Source organism: Ambystoma mexicanum, chromosome 6p, assembly GCF_040938575.1.
Source record: "Ambystoma mexicanum isolate Mex_15411 chromosome 6p, UKY_AmexF1_1, whole genome shotgun sequence".
Taxonomy (NCBI): Eukaryota; Metazoa; Chordata; class Amphibia; order Caudata; family Ambystomatidae; genus Ambystoma; species Ambystoma mexicanum.
This window is the reverse complement of record NC_090935.1, coordinates 823399111-823423252: the sequence shown is the minus strand read 5'-3', so window position 1 is coordinate 823423252 and position 24142 is coordinate 823399111. Positions and strand designations below refer to the sequence as shown.

The 24142-nt window shown below is 50.1% G+C and overlaps 1 protein-coding gene across 1 annotated transcript in view; it reads right to left on the bottom strand.

The window, feature by feature from the left end:
* Positions 1–24142, bottom strand: part of PPIP5K2 (diphosphoinositol pentakisphosphate kinase 2) — a 2362281-nt gene that overhangs the window by 1921705 nt on the left and 416434 nt on the right. The window lies entirely within an intron of this gene.

The following is a 24142-nucleotide window of genomic DNA, read 5'->3' as shown; positions in this document are numbered from 1 at the left end:
AAATCTGGTCAAAATGAAATGGTTATATCCAGTTTACTTGCGCCCAATGATCCACCAGGGCAACCACCAGAGTCCATGGGAGGTATGCTTTTCCAGTTGTCTTTTCTGCAACATATTTTTTCTCATCAATAATGCCTTACCTAGGTAGAGCTTTTCAGTATACTCTTTAGCACCCTCTAGGATTAACTCCCGATTCAAGATTGTATTTCATATAGTTTATCCTGGGAATAAGATAGGACAATTCATTATCGATCAAGTTTCTCAGCAATGCATAAAGTGTGGCCTATGCTCAAATTACACTCCAAAAGTGTGCCGGTGGCATCACTATAATATCCAGTAACTAGTTCACCCCAGTTGCAGATGGACACTTTTGTAGTTTACTCAGGAAACCCCAGTAGTGAACAGAAGAATTTGTTTTGAACTCTATGTAATATATTGGCTTCACCAGTCACCCAATAGGGAGTCTCATAAGTCATAATAGGCACTGAATAAAATAGTTCTACCTGACCCTAAAACTATTCTAACCCTCTGTCTTATCTTTTGATCCAGCCTGCTATGCCTTTTAGATTCCTCTGACATATACTTTCTTAGCTGGGATAGGACTTCTTTTTTTTCCTTCTCCCAACACAAATTAAACACATAATACCATAGCATGATCGGGTGACACTGCGAGGTACAAAAACAACAGATCAGGCGGATTACCATCAAAAGAAAAGCCGACCGGAAAACAATGCAAATATTACCCCTTGAAAAGACTGGGTCCCCCATCCTTCACACCCTCTGCCCAGTTTCACCATATCTTGGCCCCATTTTCCAGGGCAGCCCCTAGCATTGTACACGCTCTTCTGTAGGGTTATACAACAATCCATTTCAGCGACCCATTTTGCCAGCCGCAGTCGATCCGTTGCCCCCCACATTGCCGCAACAGTTTGCTTGATTAGTCGGTCCCCAGGAATTACCAATCCTGAAACAGAGTGGATTTTATCCAAACATTTCTGCCAGAAGCAGCGAACCTGCGGGTATTCCCAAAATATATGAAAAAAGGTACCTTTCGTCCCCCAGCATCTAAGGCACTCAGCGTGTTCCGCCCGTCCCCATTTAAATAGGGTGGTACGAGAGCAGGAGACCCTATGTAATATCTTAAGTTGTATTAGCCTTATGCCAGCAGAGATCCCGATTTTCCTCGGGGACAGCAAAGCCTCCACCCAATCCTCGGGTTGCAGCGGGCCCAGATCCCTTTTCCACTGCGTCTTAAGCGTGAGCAGTTCCTTTGTGGCGGAGGCTGTAAGGACCTGGTAGAGGGTGGAGGTAGTAACCTTCGTGTTCATGCGATGCGAGTGGAGATTTGCCTCTAGCGGAGAGCAGGTCGGCACATCCTGGAGTGACTGGAACTGAGCCGACAAAGCATGTGATAACTGCAAATAATGGGATATTTCAGTCTCTGGCAAGCCAAACTTTTCACACATCTTAGGAAATGGGACCAACGCCCCCTCCCTCACCATCAACTTACACCTCATCCAGACCCCCAGCCTACCAATCTTACCTACCGCGGGGATGTGAGCATTGTCCCAAGGGTAGCCCTGTCCTCCCACCCCATATGGCAATGAGTCATTCCACACCTGTATGGTGTGCTGCATCATGGGCAAGAGAGGGTGCTTCTTTTGACCACTGAGAATCTGAGGGGGAGGGAGACCAGTCATCCATCCCCCTTTCACCCAAGCATGTGGCAGTAACATCCTCCATGCAACATATAATTTACAACTGCCAATTGACCGGTCCAATAATAGCTGCACAAGTTAGGGAGCCCGGCAGGGTGGCATTCTGGAGAACATATATATACCTCAGTAGGGATATCATCTTGAAAAGGGCCACCTACACCAGTAGCATCAACGGGAGGGACCTCCAGTGTGTGACATCACGTGTGAACCTTTGTGTGATGGAATGCAGATTGTGATGCACATAGTCTTTAAGGTCAGGGCCCGGCAACACCCCCACATATTTTAAACCCTCGGCCGAAACCCGATATGGACAGTCCTCAGGGAAAGCATCCTCCGTCCCCTGAAGCGGGAAGAAGATGGACTTGTCCCAGTTCACCCTCAGCCCACTAGCCCCAGGGAATTCATGCAGTATGTGTGTGACCCGGGCGCATACCTCCTGTGGCTTGCTCAGATACACCAAAAGATCATCCGCGTACAGCAATACTTTATCCTCTCCCCAATGTTGCCAGCAGAAGCCTGACCAGGTCTGGTCCATCCTCAGGCAGATGGACAACGGTTCAATAGCCAGCGTGATTAAGAGGAGGGCAGCCCTGTCTCGTCCCACCCCACTCCAGAAGGAAGACCCAAGAGGCCACTCCATTAACGCAGACCTACGCACTTGGAGCTGCATATAGTAGGCAAATCCACCTAAAAAAACTCTCTGCAAACACCATCCGAGACAGCACCTCCCACAAGAACCCCCATTCCATGGAATCAAAGGCCTTTTCCAGGTCCACCGAGAGGGGAGCTAGTGGATCATTCAGTTCATGGCCATTAACAGCCTGCGAATATTCATCCGGGTGGACTTGTCAGACATAAATCCACACCAATCTGGATGGATCAAGGAGGCAACCACTCTACCGAGACGTTTCGCCAACACCCGCGCCAGGATCTTAACTTCTCCGTTAATCAGGGAGATCAGCCTAGGGGAGGCATAGATCTCCAGGGGCCTGCCTGCCTTGGGGATGACGACAATGCATGCTCTCCGGAGGAAGCAGGCCAGTAGCCTTCGAGTGATTAAATAAATTGTGCATGTGTGAAGACGTTGCTTCAGCCAACCTTTTCCAGACCTCCACCGGAAATCCATTGGGCCCAGGGGCCTTCCCTGACTGAAGGTGCAATACAGCAGCCGCTATCTCCTCCCCAGCGATATCGACCTCCAGGTCAACTCATTGGTCGGGGTCCACCGCAGCATGGTGAGATCATCCAGGGAGGGAAAGCCTCCCCCCTGCTCCCTTGCCTGTCGGGAGCGGTAGAGCTCCTCATAGTAGGGAGCGAACGCTTCAGCAATCCCTAGGTCCTGCATGATTCGGTCCACTCTCCAACCAGACCAGCATTTTGCTGGCACGATCCCCAGTCTCATAAATGTGGCTTCTCTTAAGCCAGTGCGCCTGTTTAGCATTATCCAGGGCAATATTCTATAGTTACTCCGAAGCTTCCCCCGCCTCCCCGGGGTAGCTCTTCCAAATATGCCTCCTCTGCAGCCCTCTCATTCTCCTCAGCCTCCCTGCCTGCCTATGCACATCTCTATGAGCTAGCACTAGGGAGATCATGTCTGCCCGTAGGACCGCCTTATAGCCTTCCCATAACCCGGTGTACCGACCCTTCAACTATGTTAAAGTACTCATTTGTCTTGGAAGTCACCCCCTCCAAAAACCCGGGAAACTCCAGGTAATAGCTATTCATGCGCCATGGAAGCTTCCTCTTTTCTCTACCAGCGTAAAGCTCCATGATCAATGGAGAGTGGTCGGAGATACCCCTTGCCAGGAAAAGTGGCCGATCTGAGCGTGTGCATTACCCCCCCACTGGATAATAAAGTAATCTAGCCTGGATAGGGAGCCATGCACTCCCGACAAGGAGAACCCCTCATCCACCGGTGCACCACCTTCCAGGCGTCTACCAACCCGAGCAAGAGGGAGAATGTGTTTAGTTTTGTGGGAGTGCCAGCCAATCTACCCCTAGTGTGCAGACGATCCTGCGCTGGGTCCATCACATCGTTGAAATCCCCTCCCAGGACCCAACTATCCACCTGGGCACAGCATAACACTGCCTGGATGCCATTCAGGTGGTCCATCGCCAAGGGTGAAGGGGCATAGACACATAGAACCCCCCAGACTCCCGTCCCCCACCCCACAGCTCCCCTTTTACTAATACAAATCGCTATTGCAGGTCCTGTTTCACATTCAAGAGCCGGAAGTCGTTCCGCTTGTGCAGTAATATTAGAGCTCCCCTCAACCCCCTGGAGAAACCCAGCATGTACTGTGGTACAGAAATTTGTGCGCCTGAAAAAATAACACTCGGACCCCGCCAGATGAGTTTCAGTAAGGAGGACCACATCAGGTGTATGACGATTAAGAAACTATAGTACAAGTCGCCTCTTAATACCTGACACCAGCCCATTCACATTCCAGGTGAAAAAAGGAGAGCTTCCTAGGTACATCCCTCCACACCATATGTTTGAGATAAGCACAGTAGTCCAACAGAGAGCCCACCCCTATCCCCCTGGTCCAGACTGTAAACTGAGAAACCTCCCAAATTGTCATCCCCCGCCGTTTCCCGCTCGTCAAAAGAACCCTTCCACTTCCTCCAACCCCTCCTACGCTCACTAACTCTCTTTTGTGTGAACAGCTCCCCCACCCCATACTTCCCCCCAACTAGAAGCACCTGTTACCTGAACCCCTGAGAAACCAAACATATTACAACCCACTCAAACATAATCAGGGTTTACTATGAGAGCCAACCGAGCCCCCGTTGAGCCCCCGCCAGGGACCACCACCCACGTGAGCTTCCACTGCCAAAAGGTAACCGCAATATTATCGATAGGAACCATGAGATGCCCTCCTATGCTCAACCGGTGAGAGGCCACACAGTCCCCCACTCAGCATGTGTCCTCATGTTCTTGCCAGCCGCCAGCGGATCCAGCCAGATCGGTCCGCTGTGTCTCGCACAGGCATGGGAGCGATTCTCAGTCATGGTTCAAAATAGCCCAGTCCTGAGGGAACGTGGCCAGCCGAGGGGGCGTGGCCAGCCGAGGACCCGTGCAGATGGCTCTTCTGCGAGCTCCGTGATTCTACCCAGGCCCGGACCCATAACCCCCTCGAAACGACACCGAAAGTCATGCTGAATCTACATGAATAACTATGAAGGCTATAGGCACCTGCGGCGAGAAGAATCGGACGGCACCAAGCAACTTTAACGAAGTTGCAAGTGAAACTTGGAGATCTGCATAATGTCTCTCCATCAAGATGGCGGCCGCCGCACTCCCCACGCGAGACAGAAAGCCATGGATCCCTGGAAGGAGATAACCGAGACCGAGGAATAAACTGCGGACTTGGGGTTCCACCTGTGCGCTCTAACGACGTGGCTGGCTGCCGCTGGTTCGAAGAAATGAAGACCAGCGCTCCATACGTGGACACCGGCCGGAGGAGATGAAGCCCCCCGGAGCCTGAGGTGCGTGGCTGCCGAGAAGCTGCAGTCGACGGAGGAAAGAGACAGGCGGTGCCCGGTTACGGCACAAGGAGCTGGCAGGCTGGAGTCTTGTGGGCGAGCTCGGCGGTGAGCGGAGGTGAGCGGCCAGCTGGGGGAGGCAACGGCTACGGCGGGAGATATCCGCGTAGCAGGGCAATCATGGCGGCAGCCAGGGGTCCTCCCTCCCATCTTGAAAGCGCCTGAACAACTACGACCGGGACGCAGTAATATCTAGAAGGGGCAAAGGCTTGTTGGCGGAAATGTACCCTCACCAGTGACTAAGCAGCAAACTCCTGGCGGCAGGTTGCCACGGGAAGCGGATTGCCTATGGTGGCGGATGGCAGATCTCTCAACGGCGGGGGCCAAAGGCCTACACATTCAAGCCAGTCTGGTGTTCTGGAGGGCTACGAGTGCAGTGGCCCCCCATGGACGCTGGGCTGATTGCATGAGTGCCTGAGCAACTTAACGGAGTGAAGTGGAAGTAAGAAAAGGAGCCAAAAAGCAGGTCAATAATCCTGATGACCCAAAGCTCCCGGGACACACAACAGCAACCTCAGAGGGGAGATGCCAAATGCTTTGGCTGCTCTCCTCAAAGCCTGAAGTAAAATGCATGAGCACCTGGTGAGGGTGATATATTTGCATACAGCCTAACCAAAACAAACGTTGGCGGAATCCACCGTGGGGAGAGGTGGCAACTAGCTGAATGACAACTGCCTAGTGATACCGCACAACCCTGCAGCAACTGTCGCCCAACTAACATACTACAGGGGTTGGACTCACAAAAGGACTACGGTCCTGTACTAAAAGTGTGCCTTGCCCTACTAGAGATACGGAACGACAATCAGCTCCACCAGAACAATAAGTACCTGGGCATAGGCAAACATAAGGGGTAGTGACCATAAACGAAGTACATACCCCTCCTAAGGCATGAATGGTTAAAGGGGCGGAAAACACAGCGCAAACTCCTTGGGCTATCTCTAATTATATAGCATAAACCTCGGCCCGCAGCACGAAGAGAACGGAAGAAGAGGACTACACCTGGCCTGTCCACAAAAGAGCTTCCAAGAGTTGTCGGAAGGGGAATATATACCCGAGGGGGCAACGGTGACAAACAGCCCTGACCCTAACATGCCTGACTTAAACTAAGGCAACAAACCAGTGCACCACAAACTGTCCAGGATGTCCAAACAAACCACGAAAACTAAAAACCAGGGCTCCAGAGACATTAAAGTCATGCTGCAAACGGCGAAGCGTAACCAGGTGCAGGCCCAGGTACATGCCCCCCCTCCAGAGGGGGTAGGGGGACCTGAGGACCCACCTATTCAGAAATCGCACCTGTTGGAAATGCTGCTAGAACTTAAAAAAGACATCAAAGAAAGCGCAAATAACCTGGCTAAATCCATTGCAGATCTCAATAAAGGGGTTGTAGCAATTGAAAAAAGGATTGATGAAGTCGAGACAGTGGTATCGGAGCAAAGTCATGAACATGACGTTTTGGCAAACAGACTCCTTGAGCTGGAGCAACAAATGGAAAAGGTACAAAATAAACAGGAGGATGCTGAAAATGGGTCAAGGCGAAATAACATTCGTATCCGCGGGGTCCCGAAATCTGTAACAGACTGACTTGCAACAATATGTGGTGGACCTGTTCCGACACATCTTGAATGCAGAAGAGACCATGGAAATTGTGCTGGATCGGAGGCACAGGTTTATTCTACGTACCAAATCAATAAGAACTTGACTCCGGACGTCCTAACCTGGATACATATGTTTCAGTTTAAGGAGGACATCATGCAAGCTGCCTGTAGAACGAGCCTATTAGGTTCCGCTCGGCTCCAATCCAACTATTCCAAGACCTAGCCCAGACTACACTTGCCAGTAGGAAAAGGCTGAGAGTGGTCACTGATTGGCTGAGAACTAGGGATGTGCGGTACCGATGGGGACACCCAGCATGTCTACGCTTTGAATGGAAGGGCCAGAGATTCTCTGTCTCCAAAGAAGAAAACATGGCAGAATTTATGCAGGGAGGTGAAGAAGGCATTCTCACCGACAAAGATGGCTCTCCATCCCGGAACGGAGAGATAGCAGGAGGTCCCGGAAAAGGTCAATGGAAGCAAGGACGTCCTCGACCACGAGGGCGTACTAAGGAACCTAAGCCCTCAAACCTCACCTGAACAATAGCCAAGAGCCAGGAGATCAAGGAAAGCTCCTTCAAATTTGGAAATAGAGTTGCTAATCTGGAAAAAGGAGAGCCTTGTATCTGTAGCGTGATTTTGAACTAAAATGATGCACAAAAGCAAGTATATCAGGCATTGGGGGGGCGTGGCTTGATGGCTACGTGAGAGGACGTTCCTTGGAGGAGCTCCCGATGATCCGATCTTGATCCTGGGAAGAAGTGATGGTTTTCGGTGGACTTTTGAGCCCACGGTGCATCCAAGGGTGCATGAAAGTGGGGGGTACATGGTGAGTGCCCTCCCCACCAGCGAGACTGCATATCCACAGAACTAGACTTCGAAGAAGGTGGCGGTCGCGCAGTGGAAGGGCAGCATCCAAGATGGCCGCCTGTGGACAAAGGGCCATAAATGGTCCGTGGAGCTGAGGAAGACAACGTTGGCCGGAGCGTGGGCGAGCCCAACCAGATAGACGCGTCGCATGCGCCTCTGGCTGGTGGCAAGAACATAAGTGCGAGCCCCCACTAAGGAGGCCCTGGATCGTGGCGGGCCAGCAGAGTGAACCCGAGTTCAGCAAAACCTTGCTGTGAAGGGGCCGGCGAGCGAACCCCGCAAGGCGCTCCGCCGCGCCGAAGATACAGCTGGGCGTGTGGGCCCAACCGACGCAGCAGAATGTCCTCAAAGGTGGTGCGACCCCGGATCAAACAGCCCACGATGGAGGCCTACGCTAGGTCGCCCTCGGGCACGGAAGGGGGCAAGAGCAAAGAAGCCCCCGTGGCGGCGACGGACCCACCGGGTACTATCCAGGAGGTGCTGGCAGCAATTGCCGACTTGAAGGTGGCTTGGGAGACGAAGTTAGGCCTGGCCATGAAAGAGCTGCAGGAGGGCCTAGACCTTAAGATTGGAGTGGTCCGAGAAGAGGTGAACCTGTTGCGCCAGGACGTGCGAACAATCGCGGATCGCACTGGGGAACTGGAGAAGGAGTTGGCCCCGACCACGGAGGCGTGCAATGCACACGCTAAGGAGCGTCATGCCCTCGTGCAACGAGTGGGCAATTTGGAGGACAGAGCAGAGCAGGCAGAGGGGCGCGCCAGGCGCAACAACATTCGCATAGTGGGTGTTCCGGAGGGAATGGAAGGATCGAACCCCACGGATTACGTTGAAGCCATGCTCTTGCAGGAGATTACAGGCGGGGAGCTGACCCAGGGGTTCGCGGTCGAAAGGGCACATAGGGCCCTGACCAGGAGACCGGCCCCAGGAGCCCCCCCGCGGCCGTTGATCGCGAAGATCTTGAACTATCGTAACCGCGAAAAGATTCTCAAATTTTTCCGGAAAGGAGGTACGATAGAAAGGGGGTCAGCGAAAATAACGGCGTATCCGGATGATACGCTGCTCGTACAGTGGAGTCGAATGAACTTTGGAACGGTGAAAAGCAGGCTTAGAGAAGCAGGCCACCGCTACATGTTGCTCTACCCCACCAGGTTAAAGGTGTTTTATAAGAACAGATCCCTCTTCTTTGAAACGCCGACCGAAGCGATGGAGTGGTTGGATATGCAAGGTCGACCTCAGGAATTGGATGCCCAGACAGAAGCGGCTGGAGATAAGTAGCACGTTGCAGAGGCACCCGTGAGGCCATAGTTATGACATTGGGACTGGAATATAGTACAATATTGTGCTTGTGGGGAGGAAGTCATGGTATCTGCCGGTGGGTCCCGTTGAATGCACTTCTTCTAAATAGACGACTGGGAGCTCCTGGGGAGCACCCTCTGCACCCAATAGTAGTACACTTAGTTAGGTCACTGTTAGATTGGTGACACCCCGCGGGGTCCTCGTCCTCGGACACAAGACGGGTCCAGACGTGGGTAGGCCTGAGATCCAGGGATGGAGCTGGGCTATTGTTGGGGTTTGGCGGGGGGGGAGTTGTGTGCAGTGGTGTGAAGTTGGGGAAGGGGGAGGGGGGTATTGTTTGTGACTAGAAGGGAGAGAGCCAGGGAACAACCCAACATGGGGAGCATAATGGGACGGGATGGGATGGAGATAGTCCGACCGGATGGCATCGGGTAATCTCAGAATTGTGACCTGGAATGTACGAGGCCTTAACAGCTACCTGAAACGTAACAAAATGATGTTGTACTTAAAGAGGATGCGCGTAGACATAGCCCTGCTGCAAGAGACCCACCTCACTAGGGAAAGGCTGGACATGGTCAGGAGGAAATGAAAAGGCAATGTTGTGGGGGCGGCGTACTCGGCGTATGCTAGAGGGGTCATTACTTGGGTGGCGCCTCATGTGCCGTTTCGGATGCTTGATTCTACGGTGGACCCGGAGGGTAGAATGGTGGTGGTAACGGGTCTCCTGGAAAACAGAGAAGTGCACATCATAAATTTGTATGCCCCCAATAACGACACAGCGGCTTACTTTAGGACCCTCTACAGTAAACTTGGCCCCCTGGCAGGGGGTACGGTAGTGTGGAGGGGGGGACTTTAACTATACCATGGATCCCAGAATGGACAGGTCCAAGGACAGGGCAGGGAAAAAGGCACCGGCGGCTAAAGCGCTGGGTACCCTACTGAAAGACCTAGGCCTAGAGGATGCGTAGAGAAGGCTCCCACGGATAGGCAGTATTCACACTACGCAGCGCCACATGATTTGCACACAAGGTTAGACTACGTGTTTGTAACAGCCGAGATAGTGAGAGACATAGAAGGAGCAGAATACAAGGCCTGAGTACTATCTGACCACTCGCCCTTGGTGGTAGACTGGAGACACCAGCCCCCAAGACCGCGGATCCCTACATGGAGACTTAGGACCGAGGCTCTGCAGGACGAGGGGTTTCGGGAGGGCCTGAGGGAAGCCATCGAAGAATACTTTGATATAAATACGGGAAGCGTAAACTCTGTGGGCACAGGTGGTGGTGCGCGGGGTAGCCATTTCCCAAGCTAAGGGGCTACAGGGGGGTGTCGAAAGGGAACTCCAGGAGGTGGAAAGGGAGATAGAGGATCTCACGCGTTGCGAGAGCACCGCTTACGATAACAGAACCAAAGTAAAGGAGTTACAGTTGTCCTGCATCGCACTCTGGGATAGACTATGCAGACTCAATTACAGGAAATATACAGAGAGGATACACGCAGGGGGCGACAAGCCGGGCAGACTGCTGGCCTGGCTGTATAAGAGTGAGACCCCCCTGCTCGGTGATTAGTGAGATTAAGGATGAGAGAGGTTGCATATGCAACACCCAGAAAGAGGTAAATGAGGAATTCCTTAAGTTTTACAGACACTTGTATGAGGACACGGGGGAGGATATGTGTCAAGACATACTGGACACATTGGAGGACATAGAGCTGCCCACCTTGGATGATCTAGAACGCACCGAGTTAGACGAACCCGTCACCTCGGATGAGCTTCAGAACTTGCCCACTTGCAAGGCGCCTGGTTCAGATGGGCTGCCCAGCGAGTTCTAAAAAACATACAAGCAAGAGTTGCTTCAGCCACTGCTTGCCACTTTCAACGAGGCCTATGAGCAGGGGGAACTCCCATTGTCCCTCCGCGAGGCTGTAATCATCCCACTCTTGAAACCAGGCAAGCCGGCAGTGGAGTGCGGGTCTTACAGACTGTTGTCCATGCTTAACCAGGACAGCAAAATACTCACGGCAGTGCTGGCTAATAGACTGAAGAAGGTGATTAAGAAACTGATACACCCAGATCAGACGGGATATGTTCCAGGCAGGAACATCACCGATAACCACAGGAGGCTACACCATGTCAGAGACCAAACTGAGGAAGACACGGGCGAGTTGGCTATAGTGTCGTTAGTCGTGGTCAAGGCCTTCGACTCGGTACGATGGCCCTGGCTGAAAGCGGTCCTGAAGGGGTACGGAATGGGACCTGGATACCTCAGATGGGTCCAGTTGTTTTATAGCACCCCGATGGCGAGAGTCAAGACAGGGTCCACAGTCTCAGATTCTTGGCAGCTTTGCAGGGGGACCAGACAGAGATGCCCCTGGTCACCCATGCTATATATACTGGCAATAGAGCCGTTGGCAATATGCCTGCGACAACAATATGGGGAGGAGGGCATAAGCACTGTCAGTGGAGAGCATCTGATATCATTATATGCGGATGATATGCTCCTTTATTTGCGTTATCCAGAAGAAAACCTGCAGTACGTGCTAGAGGTTATAGAACGGTACGCCATCCTCTAGGGCATATCGGTGAACCCTGGAAAGTCTAGTCTGTTCCCCTTGGGCAGATATAGGAATGTCCCGGTACAGAGGCTGCCTGTCCTGCCAATACCATGGCAGCCCGTGACATTTAGGTATTTGGGAATAAATATTTACCACAGGGTCGAGGCAGAACACAAGCATAACACGGAAAAGGCGATAGAGGGGATCAAGAACAGCATGGTATTCTGCTCTAGATTGCCCCCGACCATGATGGGGAGGGCGGCCTTGCTCAAGATGGTGGTCCTGCCTAGACTCTTTCACATTTTTGTAAACGTCCCGTTTTTGATACCTAGGAGCCTATTTGCGAAACTTCAGAGCGTGTGTAGGGGTTTCGTGTGGGGCAGCTCTAGGAATAGGGTTGCTCTGTGGAAGCTTCAGAACCCATGTGACAGGGGGGGGATAGGCCTGCCTAATTTTGAACTCAATCCCATGGCGGGACAGCTGCAGTACGTGGCCAGGTGGCTTTCAGCTGAAGACTCGGCGGAAGCTAGGCTTCTGCGTGGAGATACAGCCCCATACTTTCTGATGGAAGTGGTGTGGCTGTGCAGAGACAAACTGGTGAGCAAGGGGCGGCTACTGAGGCTAGGCTGGGAGATCTGGCACAGGACATGGAAGATTGGGGGGACTCGGAGCCGTACTCTCAGCAGGCCCCGTTGGCGGCGCTGTGCGGGAGCGACTCTCAACTACTTGAATCGGTCCGTAGATACTAGGAACAGGTAGGCCTGGGCACCCCCGGGGACATATGGCAGGAAGGGGAGGCAGTGGACTTTCAGAGGTTGCAGGAAGAGACGGGGGTACATGGTGGCCAATATATAACCTACACTAGGCTTGTGAAAAAGACTAGAGAAAGATGGCCTGAGACAGTGCTAGCGGAAGACCCTGACGCCTCCCTGGAAACCATGTATGATGTATTGGAGGGCGGGCATGAAATATCAAGGATATACGAGCTCCTGCGAGTAAGGGCAGGGAAGGAGTTGCTTCAATTGAGACAAGATTGGGAGGAGGAGGTGGGAGGACCCATGACGGACGGGCAATGGGAACGGGCCCAGAGGTACCACAAAAAGGTGTCCCGAAACGCGAGATTCCAACAGCTTCAATTGTACGTTACCCACAGGGCTTATTTAACCCCCGGGAAGATTGCAAAGTTTGGGGGACCAGCTACGCAGCAATGCCCCAGGTGTTGGGAGGTGAACACGGGACTGCTACACATGTTTTGGGCTTGCTCGGAGGTGCACAGATTTTGGGACGAGGTCAAGACGAAACTGGCTGGTGGGGGGGGGGGTGGTGCTGGATGTGAAATCGGCCTGGTCATGCATGCTTGGGCTTTTCCCTAGACCCCGGCATTCAAAACACATAAGTAAGATGAAGGACCTGGCTTATGTTTTGGCCAAACGTAGGATTGCCATGGGCTGGAAGGCGGCCCATAGACCTAGGGTGGAGCTATGGTGGACGGACCTCTTGAGGTGGGCAGAAGCTGAATCTGTAGTCTGGTTTGAAGCGGTCACCAGGGGGGGCGAGGAGGAAGTAGGGCCCTTGCTGGCCTGGCGGCATTGGTGGCCTCTATGGCAAACCCTCACCAGGGTAACAACGGAACAGAGGACCCGGAGGATGACTGCCTAAGTACTGTGCTACCCAATGATGCTCCCGTAAATGACATGTGAGAACCGGATCTAGTTTAAGCGGGGGGGAGTTGGGGAGTTCTAATGAAAATGTGCTGGACTATGATGCTTTCTATGGTTTGAAACAGTTGTAGTGTGTTTCTTTGATTTCAAAATAAAATAAAAATAAATAAAAAAAAAAAGTACATCAGGCATCAAGTGGGGGGAAAGGAGGGGAGGAACAGGAATCCGGAACCCAAACTTCCCAGGCTAGTATAAAACCTGGTGATATATTTTGAACACCTTAGGTTGAAAATGTTCTTGAGAAGTTCTGAACTAAAAGTTGGGAAGGGGGGAGTTTACTTTGTTTTATCATTTTTGGGTTATAAAGTACGGAATGTATATGCAACTGGTAAAAAAGCTGTGAGCGAGACCGCAAAGAAAGGGACTAAAGGTTGAACTACAATGATGTCTGAGTTGGCATTCATCTCATTAAATGTTCAGGGGCTTAAATCCACAGTCAAACGGAAATCTATGCTAACTAGGCTGAAAGACATGCATGCTTCAGTGGTATGGCTGCAAGAGACACATTTACTACCAGAGGACGAACAAAGGCTGAGACATAGAGCCTTCTCCGTACAATACCTGGCCTCCAGTGGGACTAAAAAGCGGGGAGTAGGTATCTTATTAGCAAAAGGTAATAATTTTGAGAAACGATTTCTTAAAAAAGACCCGGAGGGCAGCTACTTAATGCTGGGGGGGGGGAAACTGATGGGTCAATTGGTTACTTTGATCTCAATATATGCTCCCAACGTGAAACAAGACCACTTTTTACTCAGCCTACAGCCCAAAATTGCACAATGGGGAATTGGGAAAATTCTAATTGGAGGCGATTTTAACGGGGTGATGGATGCAACATTGGATAAAACTCTCCCAGCCACTTCCAATGACCATATATTTAGACAAGCTCTGGCCAAGTTTCTGAGGGAACTACATCTCTTGGAATCCTGGTGATTCTTTAACCCACAGGACAGGTCATACACCCACTATTCAGCAGTACACAGGGTCTACTCCCGAATCGATATGATTCTCATTTCTGAAACAGTGATCCCACAGGTCACGGGATTGGAAATCGGAGTGCGGTGTCTAACAGACCACGCTCCCGTACTACTTAAAATGGAGCTAGACTACCCGCAGCAACACTTCCGCAAACCCTGGCGATTAAATGAAGTATTACTGAAAGATCTAATGGTCCGAATAAGTATAGAACAAGCCCTACAGAATTACTTCCCAAGAAAACACGACACCGGGGATGGACTGGCTGACCATCTGGGATGCCAGCAAAGCGGTAATAAGGGGGGAATTCATTGCTCAAACATCAAACTATATTAAGTGCCGGGAAAGGGTGAGACGTAGTATAGAAGCCAACATACATAAGGCAGAGGTGGAATATAAGGATAAAGGCTCACAGAAGGCATGGCGGGAATTAAAGAAGGCCAGAGCAATCCTAGAAACACACTTAGCGGACGATGCGGCACACCTCTTGGTACAAACTAAGTCATTTTACTACATACATGGGGGTAAAGCTAATCGATTCCTTGCTGCCAAGTTGCGACACCAAAAACTCTGGAACCGCATAACCCAGCTTCGCGACAGGAACGGGGATGTAGTGAGGGGGGAGAAGGAGATAGAGGAGGTAATGTTTACATACTACACCAACAATTTAAAAAAAGAAAACTTAGCAGAAGAGGCACAGGTTGCATTTCTAAATCAGGTGGAGTTACCACAAATTAATGAGGTGGACAAGCAGCAGCTGAAAGGCCCGATAACAGAGGAGGAAGTTGGGGAGGCAATAAGAGCACTGAAGGGACATAAAAACCCGGGCCCAGATGGGTTAAGCAACGCATACTATAAAACCTTTAGAACCATCTTTATAGGCCCCCTAACGCAATTATTTAACCACATTAGAGACAAAGGGTTCACATCCGGGGACATGTGTCCAGCAACCACAATACTACTACTGAAACCAGACAGGGATCCAGTGGAATGTGTAAGCTATCGCCCGATCTCTTTATTAAATGGGGACGCAAAGATTTACTCTATGATTTTAGCCCGAAGACGGGCAATGGTACTCCCGGAGATAATCCATACAGATCAGGCGGGTTTTGTGAGGGGGCAGCATATATACAACAACATTCGGCGAGCCATCAACACGATCGACTGGGGACAGAGGTCTGGTCAGAAATTCTCAGTAGCAGCTCTGGATGCTTTCAATAGCCTAGATTGGGGATTTCTACGACTAGTCCTTGAGAAATTCGGTTGTGGACCAAATTTCACCCGCGTGATAATGGCCAACTTTACAAACCCATCCACAAGATTGATGCTCAACGGGAAACTGACCGAGAATATCCCCATTCAGAAAGGCACATGACGGGGTGCCCATTGTCGCCCCTGATCTTTGCCATGGCTATGGAGTCATTTGCATGCAGGGTTCGCGGCCACCGTGGGATCCGGGGGGTAGAGGTGGGCAATGCTGGACCACAAAACGTAGTTTTATACGTGGACGATATCCTACTGTTCCTTCAACTATAGCTATACAACTGCTTGGGGAGTTTGCGAAGGCCTCAGGATTCAATATTAACTACCCTAAGTCCAAAGCTCTTAATATCACTGAAAATCCAGAACGGGTCCCGGAATGGGAAAACCAATACCCCCTGAAATGGGAGCATAAGGCAGTAAAATATCTAGGGATACAACTGACTTCCAAATACAATAGATTACACAGAGCCAATATCCCGGACCTCTTAAAAACAGTAACTAGTGACCTAAAACGTTGGCAACTGCAGGAACTATCCTGGCTAGCGTGAATTACCGCGGTCAAAATGACTCTACTTCCTAAATTCCTATACGTAACAGGTGCCCTCCCAATCAGAATCCCGGGCCTAGCTTTCCAAATTCTACAGAAAGAAGTAATGAACTTTATCTGGGGCGGGGGGACCGAGAATTCCCAAAAAAGTACTTTTCAGGCCACAAGCTTTGGGAGGACTGGGGGTCCCAGAATTCCGTAGATACCAATGGGCAGCACAAGTGGCCCCAATACTACAATGGACAGCTGGGGAAGATCGAAATCAATGGATCACATTAGAAAATCATAGCGACCAAGACAACTCTTAAGAATCTGGGCTTCCTTGCCAACGAAACAGGGAAAAAGGTGGGCTGTTATTAGAATCAACCAAAACCATTCTCTGGTATTGGGATAAGGTATTGAGACACAAGAAGATCAAAGGGGCGGAGGGGGAACACTCACACCAATTGCTTCTAATCCAGACTTTACCCCAGGAATGCAGGCCAACTTCTGGATACAATGGGGGATGTGGGGGCGGGGTGCGCAGGGAACATAATATGGTACTAAAAGATCTCTATTTAGAGGGTCTCCCCTGACATTTGAAGAATACAAGATTAGGTCTAACATACCAGAAAGAGAGCGTTTTCATTATGTCCAGATTAGGCACTGGGTCTCAAACGCAAAGGTGAAAGAAAGGGCAACTAGAGATCCAACGGGGGTGGAACTAACAATACAAGAAGGCCAGCCAGACAAAGGGATAACTAGACTATATCGCCTAATTGAAGAGATAGATCCCAAGGAGAACCTTACATATATGCAAAAGTGGCAAACAGACTTAGGGAGACCAATTTCTGGGGACACCTGGAGCCGCATTTGGCCTAGAACCGCCAAGAGTTCTAGATGCACCTCAATTAACGAAGCAGCATATAAACTATGCCTCCGCTGGTATATCACGCCAGTCCGTATACACTCTATCAACCCAGAATACCCTGTAACCTGCTGAAGAAACTGCAACTTTCCAGGGGACCTCATTCAGTGGCCAAAACCTACTGGAAGGAGATTTTAAGTCATATTAAAGAAATAACTGGGGTGCAGCTTCCATTTGACCCACTAGTGGTACTCTTGGGGGAGGCAGTCGAGGGATGTTATGCAAATTCAGGGCCCACAGCTACACTTATCACGCATATGTTGAGCGCGGCCAGGATTACAGTTGCACAAGCATGGAAAACCAAGAAAGGACCTATAGTAGCCATATGGTGGGTGAGACTGTGGGGAGTAATGACTATGGAAAAGGTGACAGCAATAGCCCTTGGCTCATAATCGAAATATTTGAACACTTGGCTACCACTACATGAATTCATGGACGATAAGGAGCAGATGTTTTTCCAGCCTAGATTACTCCGGGCAATATTTAATAGCTATGAACATCAAGCCGAGAATGCGTTTCAACCAGTTGAATTCTTAAAGCAAGAAAAGAATACTTTCTTCACCCATAACTTGGGACATGTTTGGGGGGAGGAGGGTGGTTTAATGGTTACTGGGAATGGGTTGTTTAAATATGAGCAATCGACTTGAATTGCGCTGCACCCCAGGTGGGGGTAGAATGAGCCGATATGCAAATAATGTATGTTGTTAACATTTCTGGTTATTAATGTACCCATATCTACATTGCTCTGAAACTTAAAGTTAGTCCAAAAAAAATAGCCCAGTCCTTAGGCGATCTAGAGAGCGCCCCAGACAGGATGTCTCCCCAACCAGTCCCAGACATCCTTAGGTTTGTGGAACAGATGAACCGAGCCCTTGTGATAGACCTTGAGCACAGACGGGAAGAAAAAAGCATATTTTATACTTGCCGACATCAGCTTCCGTTTAACAGAGTCAAAGGACGGTCTGGTCCTTTGTACCTCCTTTGTATAGTCCGGGAAGAAACCGATCCGATTCCCGTTATACGCAATCGGGCCGGTCGCCCTCGTCATGTGTAGGAGTACGTCCCGGTCCCTGTAGTTTAGCAGACGCGCTATTGCAGTGCGTGGAGGTGCTCCAGGCGTGGGCCCGCCGGACGGAACACAATGTGCCCACTCTATTGAGAAGAAATTTGAAAATATTTTTGGATGCCATCAGGTCTGTCAGCCATAACTCCAGAAATAGTTCTATACTGGGTCCCTCCTCCTTCTCAGGCAGCCCAAGTATGCACAGATGATTACGTCGGGACCTGCCCTCACTGTCCTCAGCTCAGTTTTCCAGGACACTAAGTTTCTGCGACACAGACGCCAGCTACCAGGACAGTTTACGAAGTTCCTGCCTCAGAAATGAAACCTCTGAGGACAACCCATCTATCTTCACCTCTGCTGAGGACCTGGAATCCCCAGTGGTGCTCATGATGTCTGTGAGCGAAATCCGCTGTTCTTCTCCTGAGGAGCCCAAACAGGTAGCCTTAGCTTCCTGCGTTGTGGCTGGAGGTGCAGTGGCGCTCACCATATCTCGGTCCATTTTGTCCTGGAGGTTCCCCTTCTGGGGTTTGTCTTTTGGCATCACAGCAAGTGCCTTCAGCGCCGGGTCTATCCCAGCAGCAACTGTCACCCCAACTGGATACTCTGCGTTCCTGCCAGATGCAGAAGCCCGTGTCCACCAGAGCCTTATCAGCAAGAAGCACGGGTGCCCACTGCTCCAGTAGTGCAGGGCCGCATCACAACTCCAGCCTTGGCGCCACACTCCCAGTCTATGTTGCACCACCAGGAAGTTCAAGGGTGCACCCAACAGCATTTAGGTATCCACTTCTCCTCCTAAGGTCACAAGCTCCAAGTGATCTCGCCCCCAGGGGAACGTCACACACAGCACCCTCTCTGAGCTTTCCGGTCCTTTAGCGTACCCAATTTCAAAGGGCACCGCACTTAAGGGCTCAAAGACCCTGGATTGTTTCCCCTAGGCCAACACCATCGAGAAAGGTCAGTGTGGAGTCCCGAAAGACTAGCACACCCCTTGCGGTGGCCACCACACAGCTCCCCTTGGATAATGGCCACCCTGTTGCACTTTATCTGCACTTGACCTTGAAGGCCAATGGCAGAGCCCCCACTGCCCGAGAACAGTCACAGCCAATGTTCTTGTGGGTGTGGTTGGCCGCCCAGCACTCACTGCAGAGAGGATTTTTCATGTATAGGCAAGCCCTCACTCTGTTGATTCTTGCAAGATATGGTGGCAGACACCTATAAGTAACGATGTTTACAGGGAAGAGGGGAGCTCCACACTCCAAAATGTCACCCTGTCACCAGACTTGTTGCTCCTTCCTGATGTGCCAGAACTCTAGTGTGGCTACCCTCCCCTCAAAGTGTCCTGTTCGCTGCTTCGGCCAGCTTCAAAGCATAAAAACCCAAACACTGCTTATCGGTCCTTCCGCACAGCGTTGGGCTCCAGCTAATGAGTCTTCACCGTCTTCAGCCCGGTCCGTGGCTCTTCTACCAAAACACAGCGATCCCGCGGCTCTGGCCATGGTGGATGCTGGGCTGCTCACTGGATCCCCAGTTGTGCGTTCCAGGCACCGCCTGTGGATGGGTATATCACAGGAACTCAGGTGCTCCCGCTGTTGTGTGCTCAGTGGGTGCCTGTTTGCTCCCTGCCGCTGCCACTTCATATGCCACAAGGCCTCCGCACCCCAGCGCTTCCGTTGCTGGGGCTCACAACTCACTCCCACCGCCAGCAGCGACTTCCAAAAAGTCAGGTAGCCACAGCACTATTAGCAGGATCCGTTGGTTCCCCTGCACTGATTTGCTGCAGGATGTAGCGGCAACGTTCCGATTCTCTGTCAGAGTTGGTTCCTAGCAGGACCTGAGCTGCAACCAGGATTTTATCTACAGCATACCAGCGGCCCCAGCAGAGCGGCTAAGGCTCACGACCACATGAGCCGGCTGTTCGACAGCACCCCCGGGGTAGGACTTCTTGGCGGATAATATTCTCCCTCTCCTGGGGTGGCTTACTTAGTGTTTCTCTTTTATAGGCTCTAGTGGCCTTCACTTCATACTCCTAGGATTCTCCTTCTAATATTCTCCACTTCTTGCTGTATTAGATATTTTCCCAGGGTATTTGTAGCCAATGCTTAATAGTCTCGTAGGTTTACTCATGATTCTCTTTTTCACATTGTTACAATTCCAGTTTACATCTCTCTATTCCATAGCTCATCAATTTCACTGGCATGTGTTTTTCCAAATGGATGATTCCCCGGCGGCATCTTGGTTCTCTCGTTCTTCCAGTTACCTCTGAGTTGGTAGGGAAACATCCACGGGACCAGCACTTGTTCGGGTTCTCCTCTTTGGCTCCGATTCGCTCTCTCTTGAGCTCTGCCGGCATCCTGCTCTTGGTCTTCTCCTTCTCTGTGACCAGGTATGGCTGCAGGTAACCGGCTGCCTCGCTGTTCGCTCAATGTGTTGGTTTCAGCGTCGTTGGACAGGCACATTGCCCACCACGAAGCTGTCGTGGTCACAGCCCTGCCAGGAGTGGGATTCCCGTCTCCTCAGCTCTACAGTCTGTGTGAATGCTGGGTCTCCACTTTTGAGTTTGTCCACTTCTGTAAGTTGCTAGCTCTGCGTCTCTCTTTGGCTCCACTTCTCCTTTCTGATGCTCCTGGGGGGTTTCCCCTGCTTACGCTCTCTCTTTGCTTCGTCTCTCCTCGGCGTGTCCTCCCTTTCCAGTCTACTCATCTCAGTTAAATGGAGATTTCTCACTTAGAGTCTCTTTCTTCATCGTGATGACATAGTGTGGCCTTGTCTTCAGGCAAATCTCAGGATGTCATACTGTTCTTTATTATTATTTAATATAATATATTATATTTCCGATAGTCCCATATATGCCATTAAGTGGAATGGCTTAGGGAGTTCCTCAACGGGAGTCCTTGTCCCCAAAGGGGGAGTCTCTCCTGGTGAGGTCCCACTTGCATCAATCCCTATCGAGGGTGTTGCAGAGAGGGCTGACGTCCCTAGCCTCACAAGGGGGGGGGGGGACTCCCACTAGGGGAGAAGGGACAAATTCCCTCAATTCGTCTTAAAGTTTAATCAGAATCAGATCAGCAGGCTTTTGTTTCATATTATCAAATCAGATCAGATTATTGCTCCATTGGCTTGTGTCATCTTCAGAGCCCGATTATGAATATGCTTCTTCAAAGAAAAGAACAAATTAAGCTATATTGCCAGATATGTAAACATTGTGCATACTTCCTATTTCTTACCCTTTACGGATCATTGTTTTAGATTTTGAGTTCTCTAATTCTTTCACAAAGCCATTAATTTACACCATTGTCTGATACATTTGGTGTTTAAGCATTCACCAGCTAATAAAGGCTGTATGAGTTCTAGTTAATAACACAGCATCATCCACATACTGAGAAATGGAATCAGCCTTCTTCCTATGCACTGGCAACCGACCATTAAAGACTCCAGGAATTATGACAAGTAGTTAGTATATAGGTTAAACGAGTTGTCACCAGGACACAACCATGTTTCGCCCCTTTCACAACTTTAAACTTATTTGCAAATTCCCTGTCATACCATACCTTAGCCTTGCTATTAGTATGTAATTATTCGATTCAATAAGTCCTCGGGTATGGCAATTTCTCCTAATGTTTTCCATAATGGAGTTCTATTAATATGATCAAACGGAGATGTCAAATCCAGAAATGCTGCCTAAATTACTGCAGTAAGCCAAAAATATACTTTGACAAAAATAACAACACATTTAATTCTTAGTGCACCATACCACACCTACCCTAAAGCCTAAATTAGTGTCATTCATCTACAAGTTATTCTCTTAATTGGGCATGAGTTATCCTATCAAACTAGTTAAAAGTACCAGAAAGAAGGGAAATTGGTCTATAAGCTGCTGGGGTCAATTCCTATTAACTTTCTTAAATAGTGGCATAACCAAACCCAGTTTCCATTCTTCTGGGAGCCTTCTCAAACATAAATAGGCACTACAAACTAAGGTGCATAAAGAGTTCTGTGCATTTAATGCACATTCAACCTTCTTCCAACCAAAGGAATGGAGGTTGAAATAATTAATGCTAGTACAAATCTATTGCGCACAGTCTTAATCCATTGCTTGAATTCTTAATTCTCAACCAGTACATAATAGTGGGTCAGTGGTTCAAATTCTCATCCCATTGGTGTACTTCAACTAATAACCTTACATTATCACTTTTTCAAAGCATCATTTTAAGCTATAATTTTCCAAAATTTTGCTCAGTCTTTAAAGCTGTCCCACAGAAGGGCCTTTTTGAAAAGCGTCCCATCATTTAATGCTGTCTTATAAGCAAATCTTGCATTAGCAATATTCACATAATTCCGAGGTCTTTGCTTGATCGTATATCAAAGAGATATATCTTCATTGCTCTGAATTGTTGATGTAGCCATCATTTTGCTTTTATAAATGTATACAACATCTTTCAATAATATACTCCCAAATAGAAACATGACATCTTCAAAAGCCTTCACATGTTTTGGGTTACTGATATTTCCACCTAAATATTGTAAAATTCCTTTCTTCTCACTCCTAGTTCCCTTATCATATAATTCAGAATGCATGGCAGAAGACCACTTGATAGCTTTCATATTATTGGTTATTATGGATTATCGTTAATAATTCTAGCTGTGTGTTCTCAATTGCCACGTGTAAAGAGAGCAGATTACCTGGCTTGAAAGCACTCATAATTCTTTCAAATTCATCCACCCGATTTCCAAGATGGCGGCCGGCAGAGGAGGACGTGTGTAGGTGTCTCTCCCTGCCACGCCGTGCGAACAAGACATACAAATAAGCGACTCCGACGGTGATCCTCACCCCCACGGAGCATCAAATGAAACAAGGTGTGGACCCTGCCAAGCATGGGAGACCCCTCAGGACATATCCAACGCAGTGAGGATTACAAGCAGATCCAGACAGCAACACGGCTCTGCAACGGTAGTAGCCTCCCAGGCGGGCCTAAGATAGCGAAGGCTGCAGACAGCAAAGACGCTGCAAGAGGGATAATAGGTGCCGGCCCAAGCCGCCCTCACCCCAAACCCCCCGGAGACGCAAAGGCAGGGAAGGATAATACACCTTTGGCAAAGAAGAGCCCAGTCAGAGAGCGCCGTACAATGTCTCGGCCCAAACCCCTCCCCGGGGACGCAAGAGGCAAGTGAGGAAGCACGCCATCGGTGGAGATGACTCAGTCAGTGGGCGCCGTACTCAGCGTTCACTAGTGAAAGAAACCGAAGGGCAAGAAGGACAAGCAAATATAGAGCCACAGGAGAGCGGAGTCATCCGCAAAGCAGAAACAGAGTACTCAGTGCACCAGTGAGCAGCAGACAATGCCCGCCGCCAAGCTGAGTCCCGCCAGTGAGAAAGGACCACTTGCCCAACAGCCCAGAGTGCAAGGTACACCCACCCGGAGCTAGACCCGTGAGGGAAGGAAACAGCAGTGGCAGCGAGCCCCAGTCAACATCCGGCAGGGGGCCCCCACGGATGCGACGCGGCAGCAAAGTGAGTACCGGCAGGGACCCGACGGGAGGGACACCCCCAGAGGCATAAAGCGCCACATGAGAAGCGTTCAGACCATACCGCTGTGCACAAGTAAAAACAAGTCATTGAGAAACAGCAAGAGCAGCACAAGCTGAGAGGGCAAGAAACAAAAAAGGCCTGCACGGGAGACCTGCGACACAGCAAAAAACCCTATCTTTTGCAGGGTCACTGAGGCTCCCCTCCTTAGCACACTAAGCAATAAACAGCAAACCCCCTAAGGGGGACCCAAGAATATTGGGGAGCCCCAAGTGGCAACAGAGAATAGGAAAAGTGAAGGAAGCAACGCCATACCAGACCACCAGTGGACAGAGAGGATAAAGGTGCGAGAGAACCACCCCCACCATATAGCGGAACGGCCGAAGGGAAGGGGAAGACGCCAGACAACCCTACAGCACCAGCACAAATATCTGAGACGTGCAGAGGGGCCCACCCAAAGATCTAGCACAAACCAATATAAACCATAACCCAGGGAGTACCACAGGAAGCGAGACAAAAGCAACATCACAAAATCAGCATTTATTTCCAAATCCAGACTGAAAAGCA